The following is a 16,966-nucleotide window of genomic DNA, read 5'->3' as shown; positions in this document are numbered from 1 at the left end:
CTGATGAGACATTAAGTAGAGATTAAATATGCATCCCAAATGGCACCCTAGTCACTATGTAGTGCACTACTTTGACCAGGGGCCCATACGGTCTAACTTCACTATGTAGTGCACTACTTTGACCAGGGGACCATACGGTCTAAATAGCACCCTGTTCCCTATGTAGTGCACTACTTTGACCAGGGGCCCATACGGTCTAACTTCACTATGTAGTGCACTACTTTGACCAGGGGACCATACGGTCTAAATAGCACCCTGTTCCCTATGTAGTGCACTACTTTGACCAAATTACTGTTGAGAAATAAATAACAGTGTGGGACAAAATATGAAGTCCAAACTATTTTCTATATATCGCATTGCTTCTAATAATGCACAACATCTGAATCCCAAATGCCACCCTGTTCCCTATGTAGTGCACTGAGCCCATAGGGACATGGTCCAAATGGCACCCTGTTCCCTATGTAGTGCACTGAGCCCATAGGAACATGGTCCAAATGGCACCCTGTTCCCTATGTAGTGCACTGAGCCCATAGGAACATGGTCCAAATGGCACCCTGTTCCCTATGTAGTGCACTGAGCCCATAGGAACATGGTCCAAATGGCACCCTGTTCCCTATGTAGTGCACTGAGCCCATAGGAACATGGTCCAAATGGCACCCTGTTCCCTATGTAGTGCACTGAGCCCATAGGAACATGGTCCAAATGGCACCCTGTTCCCTATGTAGTGCACTGAGCCCATAGGAACATGGTCCAAATAGCACCCTGTTCCCTATGTAGTGCACTGAGCCCATAGGAACATGGTCCAAATAGCACCCTATTCCCTATGTAGTGCACTGAGCCCATAGGAACATGGTCCAAATGGCACCCTGTTCCCTATGTAGTGCACTGAGCCCATAGGAACATGGTCCAAATGGCACCCTATTCCCTATGTAGTGCACTGAGCCCATAGGAACATGGTCCAAATAGCACCCTATTCCATAGGGATAACCCTATGGGTTGTTCTGGCTCAGACAAGGCTACTAAGGATAACAACTATGGGTTGTTCTGGCTCAGACATGGCTACTAGGGATAACCCTATGGGTTGTTCTGGCTCAGACAAGGCTACTAGGGATAACCCTATGGGTCGTTCTGGCTCAGACAAGGCTACTAGGGATAACCCTATGGGTCGTTCTGTCTCAGACAAGGCTACTAGGGATAACCCTATGGGTCGTTCTGGCTCAGACAAGGCTACTAGGGATAACCCTATGGGTCGTTCTGGCTCAGACAAGGCTACTAGGGATAACCCTATGGGTCGTTCTGGCTCAGACAAGGCTACTAGGGATAACCCTATGGGTCGTTCTGGCCCAGACAAGGCTACTAGGGATAACCCTATGGGTCGTTCTGGCTCAGACAAGGCTACTAGGGATAACCCTATGGGTCGTTCTGGCTCAGACAAGGCTACTAGGGATAACCCTATGGGTCGTTCTGGCTCAGACAAGGCTACATTGGGACACACACCACATATATGGTTTTAGGAAAATTATACAAATGTATTTTTTACAGTGTATATGATTTACTGGAATAAAAAACTATATTGACCAAAGACTTGTCTGTCTGTCTGCCTGTCTGTTTGTCTGTCTGTGTCTGTGTGTCTTTCTGCCTGAATGTCTGATTTATTATTAAACAGGTTAGTACTGTACTATATAGGTTAGTACTGTACTATATAGGTTAGTACTGTACTAGTAACTAGTAACATAGGTACTGTACTATATAGGTTAGTACTGTACTAGTAACTAGTAACATAGGGACTGTACTATATAGGTTAGTACTGTACTATATAGGTTAGTACTGTACTAGTAACTAGTAACATAGGTACTATACTATATAGGTTAGTACTGTACTAGTAACTAGTAACATAGGTACTATACTATATAGGTTAGTACTGTTCTATATAGGTTAGTACTGTACTAGTAACTAGTAACATAGGTACTATACTATATAGGTTAGTACTGTACTGTATAGGTTAGTACTGTACTAGTAACTAGTAACATAGGTACTATACTATATAGGTTAGTACTGTACTGTATAGGTTAGTACTGTACTATATAGGTTAGTACTGTACTAGTAACTAGTAACATAGGTACTATACTATATAGGTTAGTACTGTACTAGTAACTAGTAACATAGGTACTCTACTATATAGGTTAGTACTGTACTATATAGGTTAGTACTGTACTATATAGGTTAGTACTGTACTAGTAACTAGTAACATAGGTACTGTTCTATATAGGTTAGTACTGTACTAGTAACTAGTATCATAGGTACTATGCTATATAGGTTAGTACTGTACTATATAGGTTAGTACTGTACTAGAAACTAGTAACATAGGTACTATACTATATAGGTTAGTACTGTACTGTATAGGTTAGTACTGTACTAGTAACTAGTAACATAGGTACTATACTATATAGGTTAGTACTGTACTAGTAACTAGTAACATAGGTACTATACTATATAGGTTAGTACTGTACTGTATAGGTTAGTACTGTACTAGTAACTAGTAACATAGGTACTATACTATATAGGTTAGTACTGTACTAGTAACTAGTAACATAGGTACTATACTATATAGGTTAGTACTGTACTATATAGGTTAGTACTGTACTAGTAACTAGTAACATAGGTACTATACTATATAGGTTAGTACTGTACTATATAGGTTAGTACTGTACTAGTAACTAGTAACATATGTACTATACTATATAGGTTAGTACTGTACTAGTAACTAGTAACATAGGTACTATACTATATAGGTTAGTACTGTACTGTATAGGTTAGTACTGTACTAGTAACTAGTAACATAGGTACTATACTATATAGGTTAGTACTGTACTGTATAGGTTAGTACTGTACTATATAGGTTAGTACTGTACTAGTAACTAGTAACATAGGTACTATACTATATAGGTTAGTACTGTACTGTATAGGTTAGTACTGTACTAGTAACTAGTAACATAGGTACTCTACTATATAGGTTAGTACTGTACTATATAGGTTAGTACTGTACTATATAGGTTAGTACTGTACTAGTAACTAGTAACATAGGTACTGTACTATATAGGTTAGTACTGTACTAGTAACTAGTAACATAGGTTAGTACTGTACTAGTAACTAGTAACATAGGTACTATACTATATAGGTTAGTACTGTACTGTATAGGTTAGTACTGTACTATATAGGTTAGTACTGTACTAGTAACTAGTAACATAGGTACTATACTATATAGGTTAGTACTGTACTATATAGGTTAGTACTGTACTAGTAACTAGTAACATAGGTACTATACTATATAGGTTAGTACTGTACTAGTAACTAGTAACATAGGTACTCTACTATATAGGTTAGTACTGTACTAGTAACTAGTAACATAGGTACTCTACTATATAGGTTAGTACTGTACTATATAGGTTAGTACTGTACTAGTAACTAGTAACATAGGTACTGTACTATATAGGTTAGTACTGTACTATATAGGTTAGTACTGTACTAGTAACTAGTAACATAGGTACTATACTATATAGGTTAGTACTGTACTAGTAACTAGTAACATAGGTACTGTACTATATAGGGTAGTACTGTACTAGTAACTAGTAACATAGGTACTCTACTATATAGGTTAGTACTGTACTAGTAACTAGTAACATAGGTACTCTACTATATAGGTTAGTACTGTACTATATAGGTTAGTACTGTACTAGTAACTAGTAACATAGGTACTGTACTATATAGGTTAGTACTGTACTAGTAACTAGTAACATAGGTACTCTACTATATAGGTTAGTACTGTACTAGTAACTAGTAACATAGGTACTCTACTATATAGGTTAGTACTGTACTATATAGGTTAGTACTTCACTAGTAACTAGTAACATAGGTACTCTACTATATAGGTTAGTACTGTACTATATAGGTTAGTACTGTACTAGTAACTAGTAACATATGTACTATACTATATAGGTTAGTACTGTACTAGTAACTAGTAACATAGGTACTGTACTATATAGGTTAGTACTTCACTAGTAACTAGTAACATAGGTACTCTACTATATAGGTTAGTACTGTACTATATAGGTTAGTACTGTACTAGTAACTAGTAACATAGGTACTGTATTATATAGGTTAGCACTGTACTAGTAACTAGTAACATAGGTTAGTACTGTACTAGTAATTAGTAACTGTTATGTGAAATTTTTAACAAACTATTTCAGTGTCTCTGTGCGTCTCCCAAAATCAAGAAACGGCCAGAGTCCCGGTCTGCAGTCAGAGATGTTTAAAGAAACGGACAGAGTCCCGGTCTGCGTAGTCAGAGATGTTTAAAGAAACGGCCAGAGTCCCGGTCTGCATAGTCAGAGATGTTTAAAGAAACGGCCAGAGTCCCGGTCTGCATAGTCAGAGATGTTTAAAGTAACGGCCAGAGTCCCGGTCTGCAGTCAGAGATGTTTATTCATTGAGAATTCTGCCATCACAATTTCAGAGTCCATATTTTAGACCATCAGTTCACACACACACTTTCTTATCATAGCCTACCATAGCCTACCATAGCCTATCATAGCCTATCATAGCCTATCATAGCTTATCATAGCCTACTCCCTGCATTCCTCAGTTATCGCCGTTCTCACAATATCCTGCACCATGTTTCATACTCCTTAAAAAGCCTAACAGTTTCTCTCCTCCCTAATTTGGGAGGGGCCTCTTTATCTTGGTTTCTCAGTTGTCTGTAGCCAGTTCTCCTTGTCCTTTGTTGTCTGGTCTAACTCTTACTCACATTGCTAAATAGTAGCTCAATGTCATAGTCTTTACTGGTCCTACACTCACACATTCTAACACATTTCACACAGTTTCAGGGTGTAATAATTAGTCATTAATAATTATTCTATCAATCCACCCTTTGACTAAATATTACACACATACTCACAAAATATATGTTGTTATAGAAATGAATCACACACATTGAAGCATATAAGTTGATTTGCATATAAAAACATTAAAGATTGTCTCATTCAATACAGGTTCATCAGGGATACCCCATGATTAAAAGCGTAACGTTACTCTTTAGCAATGGTACCTAACCTGTTTACCCACTATCTGGAAACAACAGTCTAAGCCTATAGTGAAGAACATTTGCTTCATCACATCCTGCAACATCGGTTAACTAGTACATCATACTTAAAACAAGACTTTAATACACAAAAGATCATTACAATAACTTTTAAACTAGAGATTTATAGTTCTAGGAAAACATCCAGTCTCAAACTATCTGAATCGTCGTCGTCCTCCACCAAGCCTGGTAGGTCATATCCTTCATTCCTTAGGTCGGAGTCCGGGATTGGGCCGTATCTCACCATCTGTTGGGAAACTGCATTCTCCAACGCCCTGCTCACCAACCCTCGGACACAGGGAATAATACAACATCCACAAAGAACAAGTATACCCATAGAAGCTATAACTCTCCCCAGAATAGTTACAACAATAGTTTTCCATTTACCAAACATTTGATCAAACCAACCGTTTAGGGAGCTATCAATACCAGAGTTCTCGGCCAGTTCGTTCGCCAGCGTGGTGAGTCCCTGAAAAGCTTTGGTCATGGACCCGTCTGGTGCTGTATTGTTGGGGATGAAAGTACAGCACATAGATCCAAACAGAACACAAACTCCGCCCCGCTCAGCCAAAAGCATATCTAAAGCTATTCTATTCTGCCATGCCATTAAGCTAGTTGCCGCTGTCTGCTCAGCCAATCCCTTTATTGCATCACGAGTGTGGTTTATAAATCTTTGCTGGTTATAGTAAATATAATTTATCCAATCTACATTTTTATTAATTGTTGACCACCAGAAAATACTTGATTCAAACCCAGCTGCGATCTGATTCTTAGCTTTGAATTCTTATGGAACCCCTCGAGGTACTCCTATCCCATCAATATACACTGCTCAAAAAATTAAGGGAACACTAAAATAACACATCCTAGATCTGAATGAATGAAATAATCTTATTAAATATTTTTTTCTTTACATAGTTGAATGTGCTGACAACAAAATCACACAAAAATTATCAATGGAAATCAAATTTATCAACCCATGGAGGTCTGGATTTGGAGTCACCCTCAAAATTAAAGTGGAAAACCACACTACAGGCTGATCCAACTTTGATGTAATGTCCTTAAAACAAGTCAAAATGAGGCTCAGTAGTGTGTGTGGCCTCCACGTGCCTGTATGACATCCCTACAACGCCTGGGCATGCTCCTGATGAGGTGGCGGATGGTCTCCTGAGGGATCTCCTCCCAGACCTGGACTAAAGCATCCGCCAAGTCCTGGACAGTCTGTGGTGCAACGTGGCGTTGGTGGATGGAGCGAGACATGATGTCCCAGATGTGCTCAATTGGATTCAGGTCTGGGGAACGGGCGGGCCAGTCCATAGCATCAATGCCTTCCTCTTGCAGGAACTGCTGACACACTCCAGCCACATGAGGTCTAGCATTGTCTTGCATTAGGAGGAACCCAGGGCCAACCGCACCAGCATATGGTCTCACAAGGGGTCTGAGGATCTCATCTCGGTACCTAATGGCAGTCAGGCTACCTCTGGCGAGCACATGGAGGGCTGTGCGCCCCCCCCCAAAATAAATGCTACCCCACACCATGACTGACCCACCTCCAAACCGGTCATGCTGGAGGATGTTGCAGGCAGCAGAACATTCTCCACGGCGTCTCCAGACTCTGTCACGTCTGTCACATGTGCTCAGTGTGAACCTGCTTTCATCTGTGAAGAGCACAGGGCGCCAGTGGCGAATTTGCCAATCTTGGTGTTCTTTGGTAAATGCCAAACGTCCTGCACGGTGTTGGGCTGTAAGCACAACCGCCACCTGTGGACGTCGGGCCCTCATACCACCCTCATGGAGTCTGTTTCTGACCATTTGAGCAGACACAAGGTCATTTTGAGGTCATTTTGCAGGGCTCTGGCAGTGCTCCTCCTGCTCCTCCTTGCACAAAGGTGGAGGTAGCAGAACTGCTGCTGGGTTGTTGCCCTCCTACGGCCTCCTCCACGTCTCCTGATGTACTGGCCTGTCTCCTGGTAGCGCCTCCATGCTCTGGACACTACGCTGACAGACACAGCAAACCTTCTTGCCACAGCTCGCATTGATGTGCCATCCTGGATGAGCTGCACTACCTGAGCCACTTGTGTGGGTTGTAGACTCCGTCTCATGCTACCACTAGAGTGAAAGCACCGCCAGCATTCAAAAGTGACCAAAACATCAGCCAGGAAGCATAGGAACTGAGAAGTGGTCTGTGGTCACCACCTGCAAAACCAGCCCTTTATTGGGGGTGTCTTGCTAATTGCCTATAATTTCCACCTGTTGTCTATTCCATTTGCACAACAGCATGTGAAATGTATTGTCAATCAGTGTTGCTTCCTAAGTGGACAGTTTGATTTCACAGAAGTGTGATTGACTTGGAGTTACATTGTGTTGTTTAAGTGTTCCCTTTCTTTTTTTGAGCAGTGTATATCCTTTCATTAAAGGATCCCGGGAGTAGGCCCCGCTTTCTACGTGACATCTCACCAGTCTCTGACACATTTGATTGTTTGCGTATGTAGGTGAGGCCAGAATCTGTTATCACCACACAACCACCAGATGTCAGCACGGGCCTGGTTTTGGTTCCTAAAATCCTCTGGCTGCAACAAAGAGGAGAGATTAGTCATGGTCTCTTTAGTTGTGACATTCTCTGTGTGGGAGCAGGAGCTAAGATGCCCTACCCTGTATCCTATCTTATTAGTCCTAGAAAAACAATAATAAGAATCCCCTGAGACTTCAAACGGAGGTAACCTAGGTCGGGGTGACTTTGTTATCGGGGGATACAGATAGTGCAAGTTACTACAAGACTCCTTCACCACATTCCCAGGTGGCTTGAACAATTTAATCATGCAGGATAAACCTGACAGAGAGTTAAAGCCCGTCAAGGGGAACGGAGTAGTTGTTAACCTTGGTTTGGCCGTCCCACAGGCTCTTTAGACATAGTTCTTGCCGTATACTGAATCCATTCCAACCACAGGTTAGGATCCCTATACCCAGTCTCCACCTGTACTACTTCCTTCAGGTCTATAGTTTGCACTGTCTTCACCACAGCCCCGGTCTCACTACTTCCCTCAGAGAGGTGTACTCTATAGGGTGCCCCAGTTGAAGTGCATATCTCACTTGTCAGGTAAACTGTGTATGGAGATTGACATATCCCCCCCCTCTCGGTATGAGCAACTACATGGTCCCAGGATGTACATGGTGACATACATATATATCTCCCATCCTTTACGATACTACCAGCCAGTAGTCCCCAACTCCCCAACTGGTCCGCAAAGACCTCAAAGGTGATGTCCTTTCCTACAGTCACTAGTAATTCCCCTTTCCCTACGTCAAGCTGTCTCCTATGCCTACGTAGACTGTGCTTGGGTATTATTTTATCAACTTGTGTTAGGTTAACTACTACTTCTGGCGGATCATGAGGGTTTGAGTGTGCTAGGAATATGGCCCCCACAATCAGACAGCTACCTACCGTCAGGAGACCTGTGAATCCCCACCCTTGCCCTGAGAACATGTTAGACGCCAGAGGCCAACCCATTGCTTTACTTTCTATTGAACGCACACAGGGATGATCAGACAGGGTAAGGGAATCTTCATTAAGGAGCCAACCCCCGAGCCCTAGTGGTGATTGGTTCTTTCTCCTAACTCTGTGTTTATTCGTCATGTGTAGCTGGGTTTACCTTTTTACAGTGTGTGACATGCACCCAGGTGGATCTTTCCGCAATTCTTACAGCGAAGGCCGTCACCAATAGGACCTGATATGGACCTTCCCAACAGGGCTGCTTCCAGTTTTTCTTCTTTAAGGATTGGATCCACACCCAGTCACCTGGTTAGATAGAGTGGGTCACCTTCTCCTTTAGTTCACCTGTGGGGCACAAAACCTCTGACATACAGGTGTGGTTAATAAACTACCTTCTCATGTGTTCTGCTAGGGTGCTCTCAATTTCTATTTCTGCCTGCTCCAGTCCTCCTAACTCGGGCATTCTGTATGGTCTACCAAATCCCTTCTCCAATGGCAATAACCCTTCTTTATCTGGAGTTCTCCTGATTGTAGTTAATACTATCGGTAGACATTGTACCCCATTTCTTCCTGCTCTCCTGTGTGTTTTCCTTAACCCCTCTCTAATCATACCGTTCACATTAGTATTCTTCGTCTATTTATCTTTAATCCTACCATCCACCATCATCCCCCCTCTTGACACATGTCTCTGCCCATGTGTCAATATTACCACCTACCTAAATAATCACTTAGGTAATATTGGTAATTCATCATCCAATTGCCATCCCTTATTTATTTTTGAGACTGTCCCTTGCTTCTTTATTGCTCCTATCTTCCTGATCTCATTACTAAATAAATTATCTAGGTAATAGCTGTTTCGCATTAGATTGTGCGTTCCTCTGATTACTGCAGCTCATTGCATTAATTTAGTTTCAAATACCAACTTGTTGTTTATTAAAGCATAATAAAAATGAAATTTAAATGACAACATTTGATAATACCTCAACTTACTTCTATCCCGTAAAAGTCATCCAAGATTAGTACAATTGACTAGCAACAGGTATCCCTCATTCTGGGAAAGCTCTCTCTCTCTTCTGTTATTTTATGGTTCAAATCATATATATTATTACCAAATTATAATCTTCACACTTTTCACAGTATTGTAAATTACTCTCAACTTGGTAAAATAAACTATCTTAAAGTCCTCCTCTCATGCCTTTAGAATTACCAGTGTGGATGATTAATTAACACCAGAAAGTCAAAACAGAGTTCAGAGGCAATTTAAATCATTCAACGAACTGTTCCATCCCATAGTATACTAAACATTACCATCATTCTAAATATTTCATAAATGTTACTTATCCCAAGTGTTCATTAATTTCTCATGACATTTATTCTCATAAGAAATCATATATACCCTAAACTCAGTCAAAACAGAAAAACTCCATAAAATTCACTGTGTGTGCTCCTTTAAGACTTATAATAATAATAATAATATAATATGCCATTTAGCAGACGCTTTTATCCAAAGCGACTTACAGTCATGAGTGCATACATTTTTGAACCCACTACCTTGGCGTTACAAGCGCCGTGCTCTACCAGTTGAGCTACAGAGGACCACACCTTACCTTATCACCTTTGACCTGTTGAAAACCCCCTAAAATTGAAATAACAACCCTTTGTAAACATCATACTATGTGTGTTGTTGTTTATTTGAAAAACCCAATTGAAAAACAACAACCAAAAATAGCCAGGCCCCACTTAATTTGGTAGCTCACTTTTATGACCTAAATACTGCCTAACTCCACTAAACTGCTCCCCCTAGCCCTGGGCAACATTCCAATGAGATAAGCGAATCTCTTTCTCCTGGAAGAGAAATTACTCATTTAGTTAACCTTCAATTACCATCAGTAATCTAAAGATGGTAAGTACACACAAAACATGATACAGATATCCCCAGTCCTAACTCATCAATAATCGTTTGTATCAATCTAATTCCTCATAACTAATCCATAAAACCACTCAAAATACCTCGAGTATACAATGATTATGTTTAATTGATTACCCTTCAGATCATATCCTCTTTAAATCTCACAATGATTATTGAACCCCTAAATCTGCTCCATGTGATCTCATCTCAAATGATCCATTATCAATTATTTGATCAACACCATAGGAAAATCTGTCTCCCCTTCTATTGTTCCTGTCGCCCCTGTAAATGTCATATTTCATTCATTAGCCAATACAATCACATACTCCGTGTGTAAGTAAGACATTATATTTTATCCCAGGCATCCCCTTAACATAATGCTATAGGAGACTTCCATCAATCCTGGAAGACACTATATAATACCACGTTTCATTAAGTTCACTACACCTTCTAATATAAACCTATAACCCCTTTCTATTAATTTAATCATCGCAACCTGTTGCATTGATGTTTTTAAAATATAAACCTATTGTTTAATAAATCCACTGTTTGCATTGAACACATCTCTCAGTCTCTCTAGGTATTGACTAATAGTCTCACTGTCTCCCTGCTTACACTCGTGGACTTTGGAGAAGTCGGCATGTCTGTGACAATATTCTCTCAGATTATCACAGAGTTGTGCCAATTTATCTCCATAAACCCCTCCTTCTGCCCACTCTAGAACCGGCGCATTCCCATCTCCGGGAACCCAGTTTCCTCTCACTGCCGCCCAGTCCTTTAACACTATCTGTCTGACTGCCCTCTCTAGTTCCCCTGTATTCAGCTTAAAGCTGGCGCAGCCCTTCCATATCTCTTCTGAACTGGTGAGTCCTGTCTGACTGCCTTCTCTAGTTCCCCTGTATTCAGCTTAAAGCTGGCGCAGCCCTTCCATATCTCTTCTGAACTGGTGAGTCCTGTCTGACTGCCCTCTCTAGTTCCCCTGTATTCAGCTTAAAGCTGGCGGTCAGCCCTTCCATATCTCTTCTGAACTGGTGAGTCCTGTCTGACTGCCTTCTCTAGTTCCCCTGTATTCAGCTTAAAGCTGGCGGTCAGCCCTTCCATATCTCTTCTGAACTGGTGAGTCCTGTCTGACTGCCTTCTCTAGTTCCCCTGTATTCAGCTTAAAGCTGGCGGTCAGCCCTTCCATATCTCTTCTGAACTGGTGAGTCCTGTCTGACTGCCTTCTCTAGTTCCCCTGTATTCAGCTTAAAGCTGGCGGTCAGCCCTTCCATATCTCTTCTGAACTGGTGAGTCCTGTCTGACTGCCCTCTCTAGTTCCCCTGTATTCAGCTTAAAGCTGGCGGTCAGCCCTTCCATATCTCTTCTGAACTAGTGAGTCCTGTCTGACTGCCTTCTCTAGTTCCCCTGTATTCAGCTTAAAGCTGGCGGTCAGCCCTTCCATATCTCTTCTGAACTGGTGAGTCCTGTCTGACTGCCCTCTCTAGTTCCCTTGTATTCAGCTTAAAGCTGGCGGTCAGCCCTTCCATATCTCTTCTGAACTGGTGTACCCCCGTCTCAGCTATACCGTCGCACTACATCTCTCTGCTTCGTTTATTAAATCCTGGCATTAGTAAATTCTATCCACACACCACCAAAAACGAATAACATATTTGCATACACATAACTAGAAAGCATGAATTTAATGCCATTCTTGCTTAAACAATGCAATTCAACATTTCTCATCTGTCACGGTTTCGGCCGAGGCTGCTCCTCCTCCTAGCTCGGGCAGGCTTCGGCGGTCGTCGTCCCCGGAGTACTAGCTGCCACCGTTGGATGTGTTCGATGTTCGTTTGGTTTTGTCTAGTTGTTGTGCACCTGTTCCCTGTTGGTGTGATTATGTACCCTATATATTGGTCCATTTGTTTGTCATGTGTTGTGTGTAATTGTTTTCCTGTCGTTTGGTGCAGTGCTGTTTGCTACTGTATGTTACTGCTATACCAGTCCTCCTCCCACTCCTCTCCTGTTATTTCTATATGTTACTGCTATACCAGTCCTCCTCCCACTCCTCTCCTGTTATTTCTATATGTTACTGCTATACCAGTCCTCCTCCCACTCCTCTCCTGTTATTTCTATATGTTACTGCTATACCAGTCCTCCTCCCACTCCTCTCCTGTTATTTCTATATGTTACTGCTATACCAGTCCTCCTCCCACTCCTCTCTACCTCTCAGAACAGTGTCCAGTCAGACCCTCTCTAAACAGCACCTGGGGCCAGACCTCAAATCTCTCTGGGTGATCAGGATACGGCTGCTCCTCTCCACGTGTCACCTTCCTGTTCCCCGTCAGACAGAGAGAGGTTTCTCTGTGCTGTGTTTGGGTCCAGTGTGAGATCACAGGCATCTAATGGGGGAGACCAGGACACAGTATTAGAAATCATCATCATTCACTTCAGAATGTTTAGTAACCCTTCAATCATCAATACCTTTTATAAAGTATGTTTATTACTGAAATTGAATACTTAATTAATTGATAAAATGATTAGACACTTGTGTATGTCTCTGTGTAACAACCTGTGGAATGCAGCCCTGATTGGTTGAGTTGTGTCTAAGGAGTCGAGCCCCTGATTGGTTGAGTTGTGTCTAAGGAGTCGAGCCCCTGATTGGTTGAGTTGTGTCTAAGGAGTCGAGCCCCTGATTGGTTGAGTTGTGTCTAAGGAGTCGAGCCCCTGATTGGTTGACTTGTGTCTAAGGAGTCGAGCCCCTGATTGGTTGAGTTGTGGCTGAGGAGTCGAGCCCCTGATTGGTTGAGTTGTCTCTAAGGAGTCGAGCCCCTGATTGGTTGAGTTGTGTCTAAGGAGTCGAGCCCCTGATTGGTTGACTTGTGGCTAAGGAGTCGAGCCCCTGATTGGTTGAATTGTGTCTAAGGAGTCGAGCCCCTGATTGGTTGAGTTGTGTCTAAGGAGTCGAGCCCCTGATTGGTTGAGTTGTGTCTAAGGAGTCGAGCCCCTGGAAACGTGTGTCTTCCAGATAAATAATACCACCATTTCTCTTGTCTCCCTCATCTCCCTCCTCTCTCTCCTCTACCCATCTCTTCCCCTCTCTCCCTCTCCCCCTCTCCCCCCTCTCTTCCATCTCGCCCCCTTCTCTACCTCTCCTCTTCCCCCTCTCTCCCCCCTCTCTCCCTCTCCTCTCCCCCTCTTCCCCCTCTCTCCCTCTTCCCCCTCTCTCCCTCCTATCTCCCCCCTCTCCCCTCCCTCCTCTCTCCCTCTCCTCTCTCCCTCTCCTCTCCCCCTCCTCTCCCCATTTCTCCCTTTCCTCTCCCTCTCTCCTCTCTCCCTCTCTGTCTCCCTCTCCTCTCTCCCTCTCCTCTCCTCTCCCCTCTCTCTCCCTCTCCTCTTCCCCCTCTCTCCCCCCTCTCTCCCTCCTCTCCCCTCTCTCTCCCTCTCCTCTTCCCCCTCTCTTCTTCTCCTCTCTTTTCTCCTCTATCACACACACACACACACACTCACACACACACACACACACACACTCACATGCACAGTGTATCATTCAGTAGTCATTTACAACACATACCAGGGTTCTCTCCTCCCTCCTCTCCCAGTGTATCATTCAGTAGTCATTTACAACACATACCAGGGTTCTCTCCTCCCTCCTCTCCCAGTGTATCATTCAGTAGTCATTTCCCCCCTCTCCCAGTGTATCATTCAGTAGTCATTTCCATACCAGGGTTTTTTATTTTACCTGTGTGTAGTTTTAATGACTCGGCATAGAGAGGAAGCCATTTTGTTTCATAGAACTACAAACATGGAGGAGATATGATAGAACAGAACTACAACCATGGAGGAGAGAGACTAGACAGATCCTACAGAGGGACAGGATCAACAGGAGCTTGGCACATACAGTAATGAGACAACTCTTTACACACACACACACACACACACAAACACACACACACACACTCACACACACACACACACCCCAACACTTCTGACCGATTCCTCTTTTGTCCTTTTACAATAAATCTTTCAAGTTCTTCAAACTCATTGTCAAATAAAATTATTCAAAAAACAAACAAACAAAACAAACAAAAAACAACTAATGTATCTACAGAGAGACTCGTCGTGTGCAAGAACAAACATTTGGTTCTAAGGCAATATTAGTTGTTCCACAGGATTAGTGCTGTCAAACCCCAACGTTGTCAGGATGTTTTCAGAAGAACGTTGTCTGTCAGTTTGAATAATGTTGTCTGAATGTTGTCAGAACAGGACGTTGTCAGAACGTTGTCTCTCAGTTTGTATAAAGTTGTCTGAACATTGTCAGAACAGAATGTTTTCTAAACATAATGTTATCAGGGCATTGTCAGGACTTTGTCAAACCTCAACATTGTCAGAACGTTGTCAGCACTGAAGTTGTCTGGACATGTCTCTCAGTTTGTATAAGGTTGTCTGAACGTTGTCTGAACATTGTCTGAACAGGATGTTGTCAGAACGTTATCAAGATGTTGTCTCTCAGTTTGTATAACGTTGCCTCAGCGTTGCCTCATGGTCTCACCACTGTCAGTCAATCAATCAGTCAGTCAGTCAGCCAGCCAATCAGACAGTCAGCCAGTAAAAGAGTCAGCCAGCCAGTCAATAAGCTACTCCAGAGCTCTCTGTATGTAGGACTGGTCCTTGTTAGATCAGTTCATAATCCAGTTCCTGTTTACTCAAGTTCCAGTATTTAACCCAGTTCCAGTATTTAATCCAGTTTCAGTATTTAATCCAGTTTCAGTATTTAATCCAGTTTTAGTATTTAATCCAGTTCCAGTATTTAATCCAATTTCAGTATTTAAGCCTGTTCAGTATTTAATTCAGTTCCAGTTGTTAATGCAGTTCCATGAATCCAGTTCCAGTGTGGAAGCTGTGATCCAGTCTCTTCACATGTAGTCATCGGAGTTCTAGAAGTTCCCCTGTTAAGAGCGGACTGGTCCAGTCCCCCCCTCTCTCCTCTGGTATTCACCCACACTCACTCCTCTCCTCAAACAGTGTGTGTGTGTGTGTGTGTGTGTGTGTGTGTGTGTGTGTGTGTGTGTGTGTGTGTGTGTGTGTGTTTGGCGTCTGTCAGTCAGAGGAGGAAAGGGGCCTGTGGTTGTCTTGTCGGCACAGTGAGGCTAGGGGTCAGGGTGTTGTGACATCACTTCCTGGTGTGAAGGTTCTGCTGGAACTGGGTGCTGGTGTAGCGGATGTGAAACCCCTTCTTACTGATGGTGTCGTCGCTATGGAAACGGATCAACACCGCGTCGCCCGCAGAGTAGATCTCCTCTCTGGGCTGGGGGGGGAGGAGAGAGAGAGAGAGAGAGAGAGAGAGAGAGAGAGAGAGAGAGAGAGAGAGAGAGAGAGAGAGAGAGAGAGAGAGAGAGAGAGAGAGAGAGAGAGAGAGAGAGAGAGAGAGAGAGAGAGAGACAGAGAGAGAGAGAGAGAGAGCGAGAGAGAGAGAGAGAGAGAGAGAGAGAGAGAGAGAGAGAGAGAGAGAGGGAGGGGAGAGAGAGAGAGGAGAGAGAAGGAGACAGAGAGAGAGACAGAGAGAGAGACAGAGAGAGAGAGAGAGATAGAGAGAGATAGAGAGAGAGACAGAGAGGGTAATGTAGAGGTGAGAAGATGGAGGATGGAAGTAATAACAATAGACCAGTCATGTATCATCCCTATTTCTTCTAAAATAAATTGAAAAATTATCCACACATTATTGGATTTTCAACATTGCAAAACCAATTTTATTTTTGCAAACTTAGGTTTTACGATTTTAATTGAGAAAATAAACCAAATGATTGGAGCTAGTTCTTGGTGGCACGGCCTGTGGCCAAGATAACTGCCAACAAATGCTTTCTGTAGCTCTCATTTCCACTGGCAATTTGGCTTTTCAATGTTTGAGGGGTGCCCTCCACCAACTGCTCTCGCCATTGGTTATGGATGGGATTCAGATCTGGACTCCAGAACAGTCTAGCGTTGCTTATTGTTGTTTAATGTGTGAACGGGGTCTTTGTCCTCGCCATTGGTTACGGATGGGATTCAGATCTGGACTCCAGAACAGTCTAGCGTTTCTTATTGTTGTTTAATGTGTGAACGGGGTCTTTGTCCTGCTGGAAGACCCACAACCTTCAACAGAAACACTGTTTTTTTTGGACACTGAACATTGGATTCCAAAACACCTGATCATCTGCTGATTTCATAATTTACATTTACATTTACATTTAGTCATTTAGCAGACGTTCTTATCCAGAGCGACTTACAGTTAGTGAGTGCATACATTTTAATTTTTTATACTGGAATCGAACCCACAACCCTGGCGTTGCAAATGCCATGCTCTACCAACTGAGCTACATCCCTGCCGGCCATTCCCTCCCCTACCCTGGACGACACTGGGCCAATTGTGCGCCGCCCCATGGGTCTCCCGGTCGCGGCCGGCTACGACAGAGCCTGG

The sequence above is a fragment of the Coregonus lavaretus genome (genome assembly GCF_964263955.1).
Source record: "Coregonus lavaretus genome assembly, contig: HAP1_SCAFFOLD_6504, whole genome shotgun sequence".
Classification (NCBI taxonomy): domain Eukaryota; kingdom Metazoa; phylum Chordata; class Actinopteri; order Salmoniformes; family Salmonidae; genus Coregonus; species Coregonus lavaretus.
Note: the sequence above shows the minus strand (reverse complement) of the source record.